Below are 17,918 nucleotides of genomic sequence, written 5' to 3' on the forward strand. Positions count from 1 at the left end.
ACCCTACGCCCCCTCTCGATCAGTACGCTATGCTACCTCGGGCGATTGGCTGCCCCGTCACTCCACCAGAGATCTCTGTGGTCGATCAACCCGCTCACCACTCTTCTCTGAGGGAGTAGAGTAGTTTATGGAAATGAACACACACACACACATGTAGACACACACACACACACAAACGTGCACACACAAGCAGTTTGAAAGCCTGTAAGGAAACAGTAGCGAAGCCACAGACAGGGTCTAGTCACTGTCCATCTCCTCCCTGCAGAGGGCTGGCCCAAAAAAATTTGAAGTTCAAAAAAAATTTGAATATCTTTTGTTAAAAGAAGTTCGAACCTAAATTTGAGAGTTTGAATATTGTAATATTAATAAATAATATATGATTTATCAAAAAGTATGCAGCAAATCGTGTTCATGCATGAAACGTTCATTTCCTGCGCTGTCAAAAAAGTACACGCAATTTATTTACAGTCAATAATCCAATAATCCAGACCCAGCACCTTATCGAAAGATGAAAGTTAACACCTCAGCAAGGGGTAACAGTGTTCACAGTACAATATTACAGTCAAGGGTTATTTTATTAGCCTATTATATTCATGAAAAATCTTCTTTTTTTTTTAAACATATAAATTCGAATATCGTTCGAACTCTACTAAATTAATTAGAATATATTCAAACTCAATTTCATGGCACTTTTGACAGCCCTACCTCCCTGCAGGCCTTCTGGGTAGTCAGGCAGCTGAGCCTTCAGTCAGGCAGCTGACCCAGACACCACCGGCTCTAAATGAGGCCAGATGCTTCAGAACATTCTGGAAGTTTGGAGCGGACCCAGACTCACGGGGTGTTTGGACGCTGCATGGGCTTGTTCTCACTCGCTGGGGGTGACTCAAACTGGCAACCCGGAGCATGACAACTATGTATAGCGACTGGAAGCTCACATGCATCTACTGTGTGTGTGTGTGTGTGTGTGTGTGTGAATGCCGGCCCGCCTTACTAAGGATAGCTTAGGGGAAGCAAATCTGTCTGGTATGGAATGCCTTGTGTCTGAGTGTTTGCTTGTCTATTAAAATGTGTGAGTGTGTGTATGTGTGTGTGTGTGTGTACATGAATGTGTACAGGTGTGTGTGACTAGAGCACGTCCAGACAGGAGTAGATTTAATTATAGCTGTAAGCATCAGTGCAATCCACCCCAAAACTGTGTGTGTACTGTGTGTGAGTGTGTGTGTGTGTGTGTGCGTGTGGAGGACATGCCCAGATGTTAACATCCAGATGATCAGTCTCTCAAGAATAGGAGACACACACACACACACACACACTTCCCGCTCTCTTTCACAGTACCAGTCCAAACACACTTCCTCTCTCACACCCAGCGAAGGCATTCTGAGTCAAAGCGTTGGATTTTCACAGCCCAACCCCACTGCGCCCAATTCTACACACTATAGGTGGCTTCTGTCAAGGCACGCACACACACACACACACACACACACACACACACACACACGCACACACGCACGCACACACACACACGCACACACACACACAAACATATGTATTTTACCTTGAGTATCGTGTACGCGTTACAAGTGTGTCTGCGTCTGTGACAACCTGTCTCCCTCACCTGTCTGCCTCACCTGTCTGCCTCACCTGTCTCCCTCACCTGTCTCACTCATCTGTCTCCCTCACCTGTCTCACCTGTCTCCCTCACCTGTCTCCCTCACCTGTCTGCCTCACCTGTCTCCCTCACCTGTCTCACCTGTCTCCCTCACCTCCCTCACCTGTCTCCCTCACCTGTCTCACCTGTCTCCCTCACCTCCCTCACCTGTCTCACTCACCTGTCTCACCTGTCTCCCTCACCTGTCTCACACCTCCGGTCAGCCAGAGACAGAGTGGAGGGGGAATCCAGTGATCTCTCTCCATGGAATGGAGGGGTGGAATGGAGGGGTAGAATGGGGGGGTAGAATGGGGAGGGGGTAGAATGGAGGGGTGGAATGGAGGGGTAGAATGAAGGGGTGGAATGGAGGGGTGGAATGGAGGGGTGGAATGGGGGGGTGGAATGGGGTGGTAGAATGGGGAGGGGGTAGAATGGAGGGGTGGAATGGAGGGGTAGAATGAAGGGTGGAATGGAGGGGTGGAATGGAGGGGTGGAATGGGGGGGTGGAATGGGGGGGTGGAATGGAGGGGTAGAATGGAGGGGTAGAATGGAGGGGTGGAATGGAGGGGTGGAATGGGGGGGTGGAATGGAGGGGTAGAATGGAGGGGTGGAATGGGGGGGTGGAATGGAGGGGTAGAATGGAGGGGTGGAATGGAGGGGTAGATTGGGGGGGTGGAATGGGGGGGTGGAATGGAGGGGTAGAATGGGGGGGTGGAATGGGGGGGTAGAATGGGGGTGGGGGGGTAGAATGGGGGGGTGGAATGGAGGGGTAGAATGGGGGGGTGGAATGGAGGGGTGGAACTGAGGGGTAGAATGGAGGGGTAGAATGGGGGGGGTAGAATGGGGGGTGGAACGGAGGGGTAGAATGGGGGGGGTAGAATGGGGGGTGGAACGGAGGGGTAGAATGGGGAAGCAGGAAACACAAACGTACCTTGGACACACACACACACGCTCGCGCATGTATTAGGCTCGTCAGAATGCATCAGACGCAGTAAAACTCTCAACCCCAAGGCCTCTGTTCTAAATCAGGTGACAGAAAAAATGATCTTTATTATCCTACTGCTCCGCATCTGAGAAATACCGTACAAGTGGTACGCCGTAGCGATATCCACCATTTTTGTTGTCTCTGCAGAGCTAGCCGCGAGGGTCGTGTTGACCGCACCACAGAGCCGGTCCGCTCCGGCGGGGTGACCCGGGGGACTGTGTCCGCTGGCGGGGGGGGGGAGAGGAGGCGAGACCGTTAGTCTCCCTCTCCGGTCCAGAAACGACGAGGGGCTCGTTAGCGCGGCCGCTGCACACACAGCTCAGCGGGAGGTGGAAAGCAGAGATACTTCAAATGTTTTTTTATTGCGAACATGGATGGGGGCACGGGGGAGGGGGTCGTTATTTCTCAAAATGGTGTTGAAAGATAGAGACGTTCGCTCAGTTACCCTACAAGCGCCCCTGTCACCGTGGGAAGCCTCAAGCGCCACTTATTACACTGCCCCGTCGATGACTCATCGATAAACCAGGGTCCGTTATAACCTTGGTGACGGTAACATTACTAGGCAACGAGATGCGCCCACTCTGTGAAGCCTGGTTTACGATCTATACGTGCGTCGTCGGCAACGCGTCATCGTGCGCTTGCATCTTTGTTGGCGTCGCTCTGTGCTCCGTGTTGGCTCTGTGTTTGCGTCGCTCTGTGCTCCGTGTTGGCTCTGTGTTTGCGTCGCTCTGTGCTCCGTGTTGGCTCTGTGTTTGCGTCGCTCGGTGCTCCGTGTTGGCTCTGTGTTTGTGGAATGGCCTGTAAATCAAGCCTGAAGCATTTAAATGTCCTTCAGTACCAAAGTAATATCACCCCCTTTCAGTGATTCATCATTGATCTATCCTTCTCTCTCCATCTATCGCTCTGTCTCTCTCCGTCTATCTACCGGTCTCTCTCTCTCTGTCTCTCTCTATCTATCTCTCTGTCTATCTCTCTGTCTCTCTCTCTCTGTCTCTCTCTATCTATCTCTCTCTCTCTCTCTGTGTCTATCTCTCTATCTCTCTCTCTCCGTCTATCTACCGGTCTCTCTCACTCTGTCTCTCTCTATCTCTCTCTCTGTCTCTCTATCTCTCTGTCTCTCTCTCTGTCTGTCTCTCAGTCTCTCTCTGTCTCTCTCTCTCACTATCTCTCTGTCTCTCTCTCTCTCTGTCTATCTCTCGGTCTCTCTCTCTATCTCTCTCTCTCACTCTGTCTCTCTCTCTCTATCTCTCTCCCTCTCTATCTCTCTCTCTCACTCTATCTCTCTCTCTCTCTCTGTCCTTATCTCTCCCTGCATCTCGTTTCTCCCGGGCAGCGGGCCAGCTGACTCATTCTCTCCTCTCCTCCAGCGCGTCTGTCTGAGGAGGGAAGTGAGATCTCCACGCTATTTTCGGTCCGCAGCCTGATGTCGCCGCATGCCCCGCCCCCCTCGCGTCCCAGGGGGCCGACACTGCCCCGCCATTCTGGCTCTGGAGGACACGGCGTCGGCACGCAGCGGAGCCGCCATTACGGCTCTTAGTTAACACATTAGCATTCGGGATGCTGCGAGGCGGCCATTAGGGCTCTGAGCAATACTGACCTTACACCGGCTCCGCCATTCTGGCTCTGGAGGACGCAGTGGCACAAAGCAGCCTCGTCATTATGGCTCTGAGCAACATTTGACCATACAGTGTATGCATTAATAGGCCTGTATTACCACCTAAGCTATAGGCTCCATCACTATAGGCTACTAGACCCAGCAAACACACAACGTCAGGGAGACGTTCAGATCATGTCTTAATAACGTCCGTCGGTCCAGAACCCCGTTTGTTCGTCTGCTGGACCCCTCAATATTCAAACGTCTGGCTTGGACCCGTCTAAGACGTCTGTGGACGTGCAGAACGGATTCAATATCTGAACGTCTAAAAAAAACGTTCATTCTGGCTCCTAATTGGATGTCTTTGGACGTCCGAAAAAGACAAAAAAGACATCTAAAAGACGTCTTTTAGACGTGTCTTCCGTAGATCAACAGACACAGTGCATTATCTATACAACAGCCTACATGAACACAGAGAGAACGGCCATTACAAAAGGTACCATAATAACACTAGGCTAGCTCACATGGCTTGTATGTTGAAAAACACTGAACAGTATTGCTAGTGTTTTGTTTACACACAGAACTCATGAAAAAAAAACTAGTCCACACCCACACATACAGTAAACAAGCGCACACACACACACACACACACACACACACATACACACACACACACATGCAAACAACAGCTCTATACTCCAGGGCTCTGTCCACACCACTCAATAGGTGCTGAATTGACCGCTCTATTTCCCTACAGGCGGTCAGGGGATGATGTGCTACATGCTACGCTACACTGACTCCCCTCTACACACGTGTGCACACACACGTACACACACACACACACACACACACACACACACACACACACACACAGAGAGGGCAGATCTGCACAAATACAAATGACAGTTGAACAGATTAGTGTGGGTGTGTATAATGTGTGTGAGTGTGTTTACATGCGCGTGTCTATTGAGGAGCATGACTCCATTAGCCTTGTCTGACACACAGCAAACACTCACAGTAACATTCCATAACACCACATTACACTTAACAGACACACACACACACGCACGCACACACACACACACGCAGGCACACACACACACACACTACGTAGGCTAATCCATATTCTGAGTGTACTCCAGTGTAGTACGTATAGCACACTCACACAACATTCATACATTCATATTCACGCACCCACACATCCATATTCATACGTTCCTCGCTGACGCCAGTGGCGGACCTCGTCATCGTGGAGGTCAGGCCCACCCAAGCCTCTGTGAGACAGCGGCGAGGCTAAACGCTAAAGGCTAAATGCTAAAGGATAAATGCTAAAGGCTAAACACTAAAGGCTAAATGCTAAATGCTAAACGCTACAAACCGTCTCTCCACCAGACACACGTCAAGCTCCGCCTCCGGAAGAAAGCTATTCGACGGCTGCCAAGCCTGGACGGATGGTGGTGGGATAAATGTCATCAAAGGGTCTGGTTTAAGAGAGGCTCAAATGAGGAAGTCTTCACAAAATCTTGACAGAATCTTGGGGCCTGATAACCATTTGGTCATCGCTGGGTATGACTGCGACTATTTTAAGTTCATCACAAGGCTTTCCCTGACAGGATTTATATTGCGTCTCGTCAACCATCACTTCATCATGAGGTTTAGAACCGAGGTTCTAAACAGGGGCTATTAATTACTGTCAGGCAAGCAAGCGGTGCATCTAACTGCTAATTCACTGTGTAAAAATAGCTATAGGCAATATATCACTGCTACGATAACGTGTCATCATTGTATTAACCTCGGCCTACATAGAAGTTGCTAAGCAGCCATGATCAGGCCATCCATTAAGGTATAAATATACAAAACGATGTCAGGAATGCCTTCACATATGTGGTGTTAAATGCTTAGAGCTGGTGTTCTAAGCCTAAAATGGAGGATGATTTTCTCCCAGCGACAGTCAGTGAACTCCATGAATAGTCACCCAGAAGCGGTCTTATACTTCCAACACCAGACTCTCAAACACGCACACGTCCTAGGACACTTTGTTACAACATCCCAAATCTGGTGGCTCTCTTGTTCTCGCAAATAGCGCACCTATACAACAGCTAGTTCCAACTGCGCGCTGTGATTAGCCAAAAGCCATTCGGAGCCATGTCGTAACAACAATATACCAATGGGTATAAATCACTCTGCTTGGGTACACTGTGGTCGCCTATAGCAACGGTAAACAAAGTAGAACTATTTCGGATTGCAGATTAGCGAAATTGAACACTACAAACCCGTGGTTTTCCCAAAAATGTTTAACGAGTGCATTGCTGTTGTATATAATAAAACACTCACGCTGGTGCTTTATTGTGGTTATTGGCACGGCTGTGCTGCAGCATGGGCGCCAGGCGAGGCGGTGTTAAAGGAGAAGTGAAGGGGAAAATCATGTTTAGCCCTGTTGTAAGGTTACTTATGATCATATACAATGGTTCAGATCAAAACGTTGACAAAACTAGCACTTTTGAGAAAGTCTGATAATTGCTCTACCACCGTTTAGGTCATACAATGGATGTGGGTGGGCACTGTGAAAAATCATTCAAAAAACATGTTAAACTCTCGATTTTAAAGACAAGAAGCTCACCGAGGGGGTAATTGGTGTCCGTTGGTGTTCTGACATCAAATTCGCCGCAAAGTATGAATCCTGTAGGGTTTTATTGATCAATCCATTGACTTGTATTGACGCGACCGTTGTAGATGTGTAGATCAATCCGCAGAGGTGATTCAGGAAGCGGAACTACTTACGGTAGCTATTGTTATTGTTTATGTTGCTAGGCTACCTAGTTTGTGTAAGTTTACACGTATGTGCTGCGACTAAATAGTTCTATGCTAAATATTTTAAAAAGCCTTTCCAGATGAACTAGAATCTTACTTTATGACGAATTATATGTCAAAACACCAACTAGCACCTTAGTCTGTTTCTTGTCTTTGAAATTAAGAGTTTGTTTAAATGTTTTTTGAATGATTTTTCACGGTGCCCACCCACATCCATTGTATGACCAATACGGTGGTAGAGCAATTATCAGACTTTCTCAAAAGTGCTCGTTTTGTCAACGTTTTGATCTGAACCATTGTATACGACCCTAAGTAACCTTAAAACAGGGCTAAACATGCATTTTCCCTTTACTACTCCTTTAAGGAAACTGAGAACCCCTCCCTCTCGCCAGCAGACGGGCGCAGGTACTGAACACACAACCTCTCTACCTGTTGTGGAGGGCGTGGTGGCGGAGTCTGAGCACGCTCAGAGCCACGCCGTACTTCCTCCTCGCCGGCCGGGACGAGCTACACTCCATACGGACGGACGGACGGACACGGACGGCTCAGCTGTGGTCCACCGCTACGGGACTGCGGAACGCCGACTGGGACACGGCGTGGGACGGACGAGACGGGAGCGGCCAGCCCAGAATTCCAGCACCGGTCACATGGGGCCCTCGCACCCGGCTGCTAACACCCCCCCCTCCCACCCCAGGCATACACTCGACCGCACACACACACACACACACACGCACTGAGACCCCAAACGCACCATACACATCAACACTTTGATTCGCAGACACCCATCCAGGCATGTAAACAACTCCAGCGCCACCTCCCTACCTGCCAAGATATATTACGTTACGTTTTAGTCATTTAACGGAGACTTTTATCCAAAGCGTCTTACAGTAAGTCCACGTGTCTAGAGCCTGGGCTCCAGGATGGCGGCACGAGGAAATAAAAGCTTTCCTGCCCCCATGCTGGGCACTCACAGCCAAGCTACCTGGGAGAGAACGCACACACACACACACACACACACACAGATACAGATAGAAGTACACACACACAGACACATGCGCAGATAGAAGCACACACATACGCACACACACACACACACACACACACACACACACACACAGATACAGATAGAAGTACACACACACAGACACATGCGCAGATAGAAGCACACACACACACACACACACACACACACACACACACACACACACACAGATACAGATAGAAGTACACACACACAGACACATGCGCAGATAGAAGCACACACACACACACACACACACACACACAAACAGAAGTACTTACAGAGAAACAAAGTCACACACACACACACACACACACACACACACACACACACACAAGCTAAGCTACCAATCTCAGTCACGTCGCCCATCTAGGCACAAACACAAACAAGCGGGCACAAGTGTAAACAAACGCGGGTGATTATCATTCCACTGCTTTAATACGGTCGTATCAGAGGAGAGATTAGGACCGGGTGACCCGGCGTTTACCCAAAACGCTCCTAATCTCCTCTCTCTACCTCTCCCTCTATCACTCTCCTTTTCCTCTCTCTCTCTCTACCTCTCCCTCTATCACTCTCATTTTCCTCTCTCTCTCTCTACCTCTCCCTCTATCACTCTCCTTTTCCTCTCTCTCTCTACCTCTCCCTCTATCACTCTCCTTTTCCTCTCTCTCTCTCTCTCTCCCTCTATCACTCTCCTTTTCCTCTCTCTCTCTCTCTACCTCTCCCTCTCTATCTGCTTCTATCACTCTCCTTTTCCTCTCTCTCTCTCTCTCTCTCTCTCTCTCTACCTCTCCCTCTTTATCTGCTTCTATCGCTCTCCTTTTCCTCTGTCCATCTCTCTCTCTCCTATCGCTCTCCTTTTCCTCTGTCCATCTCTCTCATCTCCCTTACCTGTTTTGGTATTCCCTCTCTCTCTCTTTCTCTCTCTCCCTCTCTCTCTCTCTCTCTCTCTCTGTCCATCTCAGTGGGGCCCCTCCGTAGGGACCTCTCTCTCCCAGGGCGACGGCCACATTCCTACTCGCCTCCTAAACCTCCCCTTCCTCTGCGTTCCTCTTGCTCCCTCCATTCCCCCTCCCCAAAAAGGTGTGATGGGGCTGAAAGGCAAGGAAAACAAAAAGTAGGCACCAACGCCCCCCCCCCCCCCCCCCACACACACACACACACTCACACACACACACACACACACACACACACACACACACACACACACACTCCCCTTGATGGATACTGAACAGTTAAGATACTGAAAACAACACAAATGGAAGAAAACACCGTAATGGCAGAGAGAGCTAGGAAAGAGAGAGAGAGAAAGAAAGAAAGAAAGAAAGAAAGAAAGAAAGAGAGAGAGGTTACATTGTGGGAACCAGAGAGGAAAGCATGGAATTCAGCATATGTAAACATACTGAGTCAACAGGGAAACGGTGTGCTATGGGACCTGTCCTGAACACACACACACACACACACACACACACACACACACACACACACACACACACACACAGTTCAGCGTAACAGGAGACCAAATATTCTAGGTACTGCGCCATAAGGCCATCTAAATTATTTAGTCATCTTGGTGTTTTCAGAGTCTGAAGACGCCCCTTCATAACACTGTAATCTTGTTGATGACCAGCTCCAAAGTGAGATGCTTGACGGTACCAAGACCTACACAGTTACCTAAGCCTGACCCTTGAACCCAGATGACACCTGAACCAGCACGCCCTGACTCATCCTTCCCGGATCAGGTGACTGGACAGGTGAGAACGTCCGATCACATGATCACTTCTCAGGAGTGTCTTGTTCTTGGCCCAGTTTCCCATTTTCGGCCGACCGTGAAGAACCGTCCTCGTCCATCTCCGTGGTCATTCACATCGGGTTAGTGTGAGGAGAATGGACGTCCGCAAGCTAATTCTATTGTATTGAAACGTGTGTGATGTGAAGTAAATGGTAATGGTAAATGGACGGCACTTATAAAGCGCTTTTCCACCTTAGCAGCACTCAAAGCGCTTTACAACGGCCTCTCATCCACCCATTCACACACACATTCACACACCAATGGCGGCAGCTGCCATGCAAGGTGCTAACCTGCTCATTGGGAGCAATTTGGGGTTAGGTGTCTTGCTCAAGGACACTTCGACATGTGGACAGTCGGAGCTGGGATTCGAACCACTGACCCTTCGATCAGTGAACAACCCGCTCTACCAACTGAGCTACATATTATAGAGGAGTCCATATTATAGAAGAGCTAGCCATAATATTATAGCTAGCTAAGTCTCTTCTACAGTCTCCAGTCACTACAGGGTAGAGAGGCTAGAGTGGACTAGGATGGCTGGTGACGCAAGATGGAGGAAAACAGATTGAGGAACGAGAAATGAAAACAGAGAGAGAGAGAGAGAGAGAGATTTAACAGATAGACAGACAATGGGTGCTAGCCAGGAGGACCGCTAGCTCTCCACTAGCGCCCGGCTCTTCGTTAGCGTCGGCGCGCTTCGTTAGCGGCTGTCTTACTAGGCGAGGCGGCGGGGGCAGACGCCGGCTGGCACGTCAGATGTGGGTCACCCTGGAGGAGCGGGGGCGGGGCCTGAGCTCTACTGTCTGGAAGGGCTGCTCTAGTCTGCCTGTCTACCTGCCTGCCCGGCGTGTCTGTCTGTCTACCTGCCTGCCTACCTGCCTGTCTGTCTTCCCTGCCTGTCTGTCTCCCTCCCTTTGAGATCATCTAACTTCCGTAGTTTGACGTATTTCCGACGCAAACAAGCTATGAGGGTGGGACATGCGTTTAGAGGAATTTGATTGGAACATTGACAAGTGGACGGGTTTTAAGAACTTTAGACAGATTCGATAGAAGGATAGCGTTGATTGACGGGTGGATGTCGTGAGATTATTGGCCTAAAATCTAAGGTACCTGTTGTCATCATTGCACGTGACCTACCGTTTTCTAGGAAGTAAGAAATTATATACTTTGAAAAGTAGAATTTTGTAATTTTTTTTGGCATACATCGTTGAATAGGTGAACACTATGACCAATTATGTGAACCAAAATGGGACAGAATGCTTTTTTCATTTCAGTGCGACTTTAAAGAAAGTCAATCTATGCTCTATGCATCTACAATCTATGCAGATGACATAATCATTTATATACATACAGATCTCACACTTCACCAAGCCCTCTGCTCCCACCCACTTCCCACAAAACACAAACATAGGCTGACGAAACACGCGCACGATCACACACACCACACATACACGCACGCACACACACACACACACACACACACACGTACGCACGACCGATCAGATTCAGCCCGGCTGCAGGTGTGACAGTCAACCCTGTAGATAATGAGATTCTCCCACAGAAGCACCAATGTCGATGGATACCTCTTTCTTCACCCCACCACCTCCCTCTCTCTCTCTCTCTCTCTCATCCCTCTAGCGTACACAAGCCCAGACCACTGCTTCCAACATCCTCTACTATCCTACGAAAGAAGAGTGCCTTCACAAAGTGTGGTTTTGATTCCAGACACGATCCACCATCCATACCTACATCCTGTCATGAAATGACACAGAGAAAGACCGCGGGTAAAACACCAACACCATTCACCAACACACAACCTCGAGATGACAAGACATCCCTGTATCGCAGCCTCCCCTACGCAGTTACAAACACAAACACACACGTTCCACAGCTGCCTCAAGCTCTCCGGCATGCGTCAAGTGCCTCGCTACCGACGCAAACCCGCCCCCACCACCCACCCACCCCCGGCGAGAAAAACCCGTCAGACCATCGGCCTCCTCTCCCCCTCTCTTGCTCACAGCTCTCATCCGGCTGCCCCAGTTCTTCAAGCCTTCCCTGCATCATCCCCCCCTTTCCTCCCCCCCTCCCCCCATCCCTCCTCCCATCCCTCCATCCCTCCCTCCATCCACTATCCTCATTCCCACATACGCAGGGACAGGCCGCTGCTGCAGTCAGAGCTGCTGGCGTCTCGCTGACTTAGTCAGAGTCTCTGCCGCTCGGGAATAGGATGTGTGTGTGTGTGTGTGTGTGTGTGTGTGTGTGTGTGTGTGTGTGTGTGTGTGTGTGGTGCCTCAGCCACAGATGGTCTACTGAAAACACACCACTATTATCCCAAGTATGGTCTGGCTGGCTGGCTGGCTGTACTCGAGTCTTTTGGGACAGATATCCTAATGTTGACGGTAAACACGTTGACGGTTCGAGGGATTCGTGGAGAAAAGTAGCACATCTGTTGCTGTATTCTATAATTGCCCCGATATGCTCTATTGTATGTTAGCCACAGCAAGAGCCATTTACTGTGTAAGCATTAGCGCTCTCATGCAGTGATGTTTATACTCAATGGCCATGCACAATGTTCTATAATATTACCCCTTATCCCTATTATGCTAACGTTAGCGATAAAATACAACCACAAGTGGTAATGAAATGGGGTCCTAAGGAATGGATAAGCCCCCATAAGACTGTGAAGGACAGACAGACAGACAGACAGACAGACAGACAGACCCACAAGGTAAATCCAGCAAGAATGACCAGCTAAGGTTTGTACCTGATTCTAGCAGGGTATGACAGTGTACCATCTACTGTACTGCAATCTTTCAACCCTTCAAATCTTTTTACATATTTACCACAGGCACAATTTTATACCACTTAGCAACCAGGAGGAGGTGTGTGAATGTTTTGAATGGGCACTGCAGCACTTAGCATCAAGTGCCAACTTTGTCACGCCAACAATCACGCAATGTGTAACGAAATGACTTGTCCTCATCCCCTTGGGTGTGCCAGAAAGCACATACAATGACTGAATCGAGTAAAGCGTTCATGAGAAGATGAGTTTTAAAGCATTGCAAAATAGTCACATTTCAAATGTCTGTAATTTGTTTTATGAGAGATCTCTATGTTCTCCGACATGATGAATCCCCTCTGGTAGTGAATGGTAGTGAATGGTAGTGAATGGTAGTGCCCTCTTCGTTCTCAAGTGAATTTCAGGTCCCTAGATTATTATTGTACAAAATGATAAGCACCTCCATTTTTTTTAATGCCAATTTCTCTGCCATCTTGGATTTGATTTGTTAGCTGTTAACATCCTATAGGGAGGCATGAACCAATTTTCAGACCAATCAAACTTAGTTAATGAGAATAAACATTTGATAGGTTTTGCCAAATGTTCTACCTGCATAAAAGTCCACCTTGGCAGACATTATGGGTTCCTGAGGCTAATCTGTTCCCCCTTGAGGAAAAGACCTGTTGATTTATAGAATCTTTGGTCTAGCATTTCCTGGAAAAGAATTTCAATAAGGTTCCACCATAGGGCCACGAATAAGCTTGATCAACCTACATTTCTACTCCAGCACTCATTCCACTAGTTCACAATGCACATAATGTTGGTATTAGTGTAATATTCCATTAAAGCTATAAGCAGTATTCCTAGCATTGTATATTTACAGCGTATAACCTTGAGGTACTCAATGGCCTGTGATGTCCAAATACAGGTCTGAAATACAGGCCTATTAGCAGTTACTGTATAAGATGCATGGTAGAAGCCTTAAACATTCATGTGTTGATATTCCAGTCTGGTCATTATTCATGGCGCTTGGCTCACTAATCCCAGTTTGGGTGTTTTATCCTGAGTCAGGAATACTAGACATGGATACATGCGTGTTATACCACACACACCTCTCCCACTGGGCGTCAAGGTGTGTGTGTGTGTGTGTATGTGTGTGTATGTGTGTGTGGGTGTGTGTGTGTTTAAGTGACTAGACGTACTGCACGCTCTTCTTTTTCACGGTCTAGACAGCCTGTCTGCATTCGGTATCAGTTGTGTGTGTGTGTGTGTGTGTGTGTGTGTGTGTGTGTGTGTGTGTGTGAGTGTGTGTGTGTTCCCTCAGGCCCACTGCACAGTGCCCAGCTCTGTGCCCAGTAGCACCCGCTCCACAGTGTCCAAATAACGCAAAACCCCCCTGTGTCGATGCCAGTGCATTCTTGTCTGTCTTTGTGCCTGCTCCCCGGTGCGAGAGGGTGTATTATGTGTGTGTGTGTGTGTGTGTGCCAGTCGAATCTGCGGCCCGTTGGCATCGACCCCGGTTCTGCCCGTTCACATCTGGCACAGCATCAGCGGCGCCTGAGTCATAGATCCGGCCCCCCTCCCCCCCCCACCGCCCCCCACCCGGCTCTGCCCTCATCACGACCAGACGCGCCGTGTTTACCGTGCAAACCGGACCAGACAGTACCGGACCGCCGGGGTCCGAGACAGACCAGACTGGGGCTGAGGGCTCCCGTTGCATGATGGGACGTGGCCTTTATGGTGTTTAACGCCGGGTAGCGTCGGGCAGCAGTGCTGTGACGCGTGACGTGGCGGTTCAGCTGTAGCGTTGGGGGCGGACCGCGGCGCCGCGTCATGACCGCCGGCGTCACTCGAAAATCCCCACGGCGTCCCCGACGTGGATCTGACACGACGTGGTCGATAGCGGTTAATCGCCGATCGATCGGATATTTAACGTACGCTGTTACGGACGATTCCAGATCTATCTCGCCGAACAACGGCCGTTGCCCGCTAACGTTGCGCGTCTGTCGCTCGCCGTTCCCCCGTACTCGGCCGAGTGTGCGTTCTTGAGACGCGCGTGTCGTTGGCGGTGTGTACGGGGACGGTGCGTGCCAGGACGAGCTGTCCTGTGTCCTGGTGGCCGTCCTCTGCTCGTCATGTGATTGGTCGGGCTGTTGGCGGTTGGCGGTGTGCTGTGCTGGTGCTGCTGGTACTGTGGCTAATGTTGACGTGCTGTGACACTCTTGCTGCGTAAGCTCCCGGCCCTCCCGCACCATGAAGAGACACAGTGCGCGTGTGTGTGTGTGTGTGTGTGTGTGTGTGTGTGTGTGTGTGTGTGAGTGTGTGTGTGTGTGTGTGTCTCCTCACCTGTCAGTTCCCTGCAACCTTCCACGAACAATAGGGGACGACGACTGACCAGAGATGGACAGATAGAGAGAGAGAGAGCGAGAGAGAGAGAGAGAGACAGAGAGATAGAGAGACAGGGAGAGAGAGAGAGACAGAGAGAGATAGAGAGACAGAGAGAAAGAGAGAGAGATGGAGAGACAGAGAGAGACACAGAGAGAGAGATAGAGAGAGACAGGGAGAGAGAGAGAGAGAGAGATAGAGAGAGATAGAGAGAGATAGAGAGAGATAGAGGGACAGAGAGAGAGATGGAGATGGAGAGAGACAGAGAGAGAGAGATAGAGAGAGAGAGATAGAGAGAGAGATAGAGAGAAGAGACAGAGAGAGAGATGGAGATGGAGAGAGAGAGAGAGAGATAAAGAGACAGAGAGAGAGAGAGGAAGAGATAGAGAGAGAGATAGAGAGAAGAGACAGAGAGAGAGATGGAGATGGAGAGAGAGAGAGAGATAAAGAGACAGAGAGAGAGAGAGAGAGAGAGAGAGATAGAGAGACAGAGAGAGATGGAGATGGAGAGAGAGAGACAGAGAGACAGAGAGAGAGAGAGACCGAGAGAGAGAGATGGAGAGGGGGAAAGGGGGTAGAGGGGGGGGCGCTCAGACAGAACGGCATCCAGAAAGACGGACAGAAAGATGGAGAGAAGGAGAGGAGAGAGAGAGAGAGAGAGACAGAGGGAGGGACAGGCACCCCGGACGGACGGACGGAGGGGGGGGGGGGGTACAGTACAGAGAGGGGCGCGTTACCTTTCGGGGGACGAGGATTTCTCGGAGTTCACGGACATGAGCGGTGCGTGGTCGCCGCGCGCTCGCCGAGGGGGGCGGCGGACGGGGCGACGGCGAGGGGGGGGGGAGGAGACAACGGCCTTGTCTCTCTGCTCTCCTCTTCTCCCTCTGTCTCGCTCCCTTCTTTCTGTGCCGTGTGAGGTGAGGGGGGGGCTGCCTCCTCCTCCTCCTCCTCCTCTCTCTCCCCCTTCCTCTCGCTCGGAGGAGACGAAGAAAGGATGGAGGACGGCGCTCCGAGGCGAAGAAAAAACAAACGCGTCCGCGCGCGAGCCGAGGCGCAGCGCCGTAGCGAGCCGGCAGGACGGACGCCCCTCTGCGCTCGTCTTCCTTCCTTCCTTCCCTTTCCTCTCTCTCTCCCTTTTTCGAGGAACGCTCGCTACTCTCTCCTTTCTCGCTCCGTCTCCTTGCGCGCTCGTGAGCGGTCGTGGGTCGGAAATGAAACGCGCGCTCGATCCGGCGTTGTCTGTCTCTCTCTTCTTCCTCCTCCTTGTCGTTCTCTCTCTCTCTCTCTCTGTCTGTCTGTGTCTCTCTCCCGGCAGCGCAGTAGCTGGCTCTACCAGGCCTTCTGCAGCTCTGCACAACAACAGAGCCCGGAGCGAGCCGGAACGAACCACTGGCGCGCTGAGAGAGGGGGGGGTGGGAGGGCCCAAGCTCACGGAGGACGGGGGGTGGGGGGGTGGAACCCTTTCTCCTTGAGGCACCCTCTCCTCCCCCACTCTGGCTCTGCTGTAGTCCCTCCCTCCTTGCCTCGTTACGACATCCTGTATCCCGGGGCAACGCCGCACAGCTCTCCACCCCCCCCTCCCCCCCCTCCAGGTCTGCCATCCCTCTCTCTCTCCTCCTTCCTTCTCCTCCCCTCCCCACCTCTTCTCTCTCTCTCTCTCTGTCCACTTCCTTCTTTTCTGATTATGTGCACTCTCTTCTCTCTCCGGTCTCTCTCTCTCTTGTCTCTCTTAGCAGATGCGTGTCTTTCCACATGAGTGGTCAGCGCAGATAGCAGTGGCCAGAGGGTGTGCCATCGCCGGGTCTCTCTACGCTGTCCTCCCCCCATATCTCTCTCTCTCTCTCTCTCTCCTCAATCTGACCTCAATATTGGCATGTCCATGCATGTATGTGTCTGTGTGTGTGTCTGTGTGTGTGTGTGTGTGTGTCTGTGTGTGTATGTGTGTGTGTGTAGTGAGGCATCTCTTGCGGTGACTGTCACTGACCAGTCACCCTCCATTTGCAAATTAAGGAAAAGTGGGACCAGTCACACACACACACACACACACACACACATACACACACACATACTGTAAACACGTACCGCATACACACACAGTCATAGCTGCTAGTGCTGAAGGTGTTCAAGCTTTACTCCGATATTTGGGTCAGACGGGAGCGTTGCATTATGCACGGCGCATGACGCATGCCGATGCAACCAGACAAAGGAATGGTCTTCTGTGAACCCAACAGTCTGCACTCACTGTAGGCTAAATCCTATATGTGTTAGCCACGCCGAATCACATTAGCGGCGCATTAGCCCAGGCTAGCCTCGCAGCACGCGCCGTTATATGCGTGTCTCTGGCTTCTCGTGGGAAAATCCATGGCGATGCATATCTAGGAGCGATCTGTGTGTGTGTGTGTGTGTGTGTGTGTGTGTGTGTGTGTGTGTGTGCGTGCGTGTGTGTGACCTTCCTTCAGATAAGAAATGAACAAACAGAACAAACACACAAGGGCGATCGCACACACACAGCGCACAAACACACACACATTTCTCCCCATACTGTAACCCACCCTCACACAAATGTAGTACATTAGAGCACAAATGAGTCTGAGCCATCACACTGTCCCCATTCTGTGTGAATGCGTGCCAATTGTGTGTGTGTGTGTGTGAGTGTGTGTGTGTGTGTGTGTGTGTGTGAGTGTGTGAGTGTGTGTGGGTGTGTGTGTGTGTATGCTATGGTTCTCCATGCACCCTAATAGCTGAGCATCTCAGAGCCTGACTAGTAGTAGACACCAGGACCCCCCTCGGTTACGCTGGGATAATGGTACGATCCTAATGCCACATTTCCATAGAGAACTAAGGAAGGAGACTCGAGACCCATTTTGGGGACTCGCAAAGCACACACACAAATGGCAACTTGATGA

At 50.4% G+C, this 17,918-nt stretch overlaps 1 protein-coding gene across 1 annotated transcript in view; it reads right to left on the bottom strand.

Annotated features, from left to right (window-relative positions):
• Positions 1 to 17,918, bottom strand: part of srpk2 (SRSF protein kinase 2) — a gene marked incomplete at both ends in the record, with an annotated part of 49,167 nt that overhangs the window by 19,722 nt on the left and 11,527 nt on the right.

This window comes from Borostomias antarcticus (assembly GCF_949987555.1).
Source record: "Borostomias antarcticus genome assembly, chromosome: 16".
NCBI lineage: Eukaryota > Metazoa > Chordata > Actinopteri > Stomiiformes > Stomiidae > Borostomias > Borostomias antarcticus.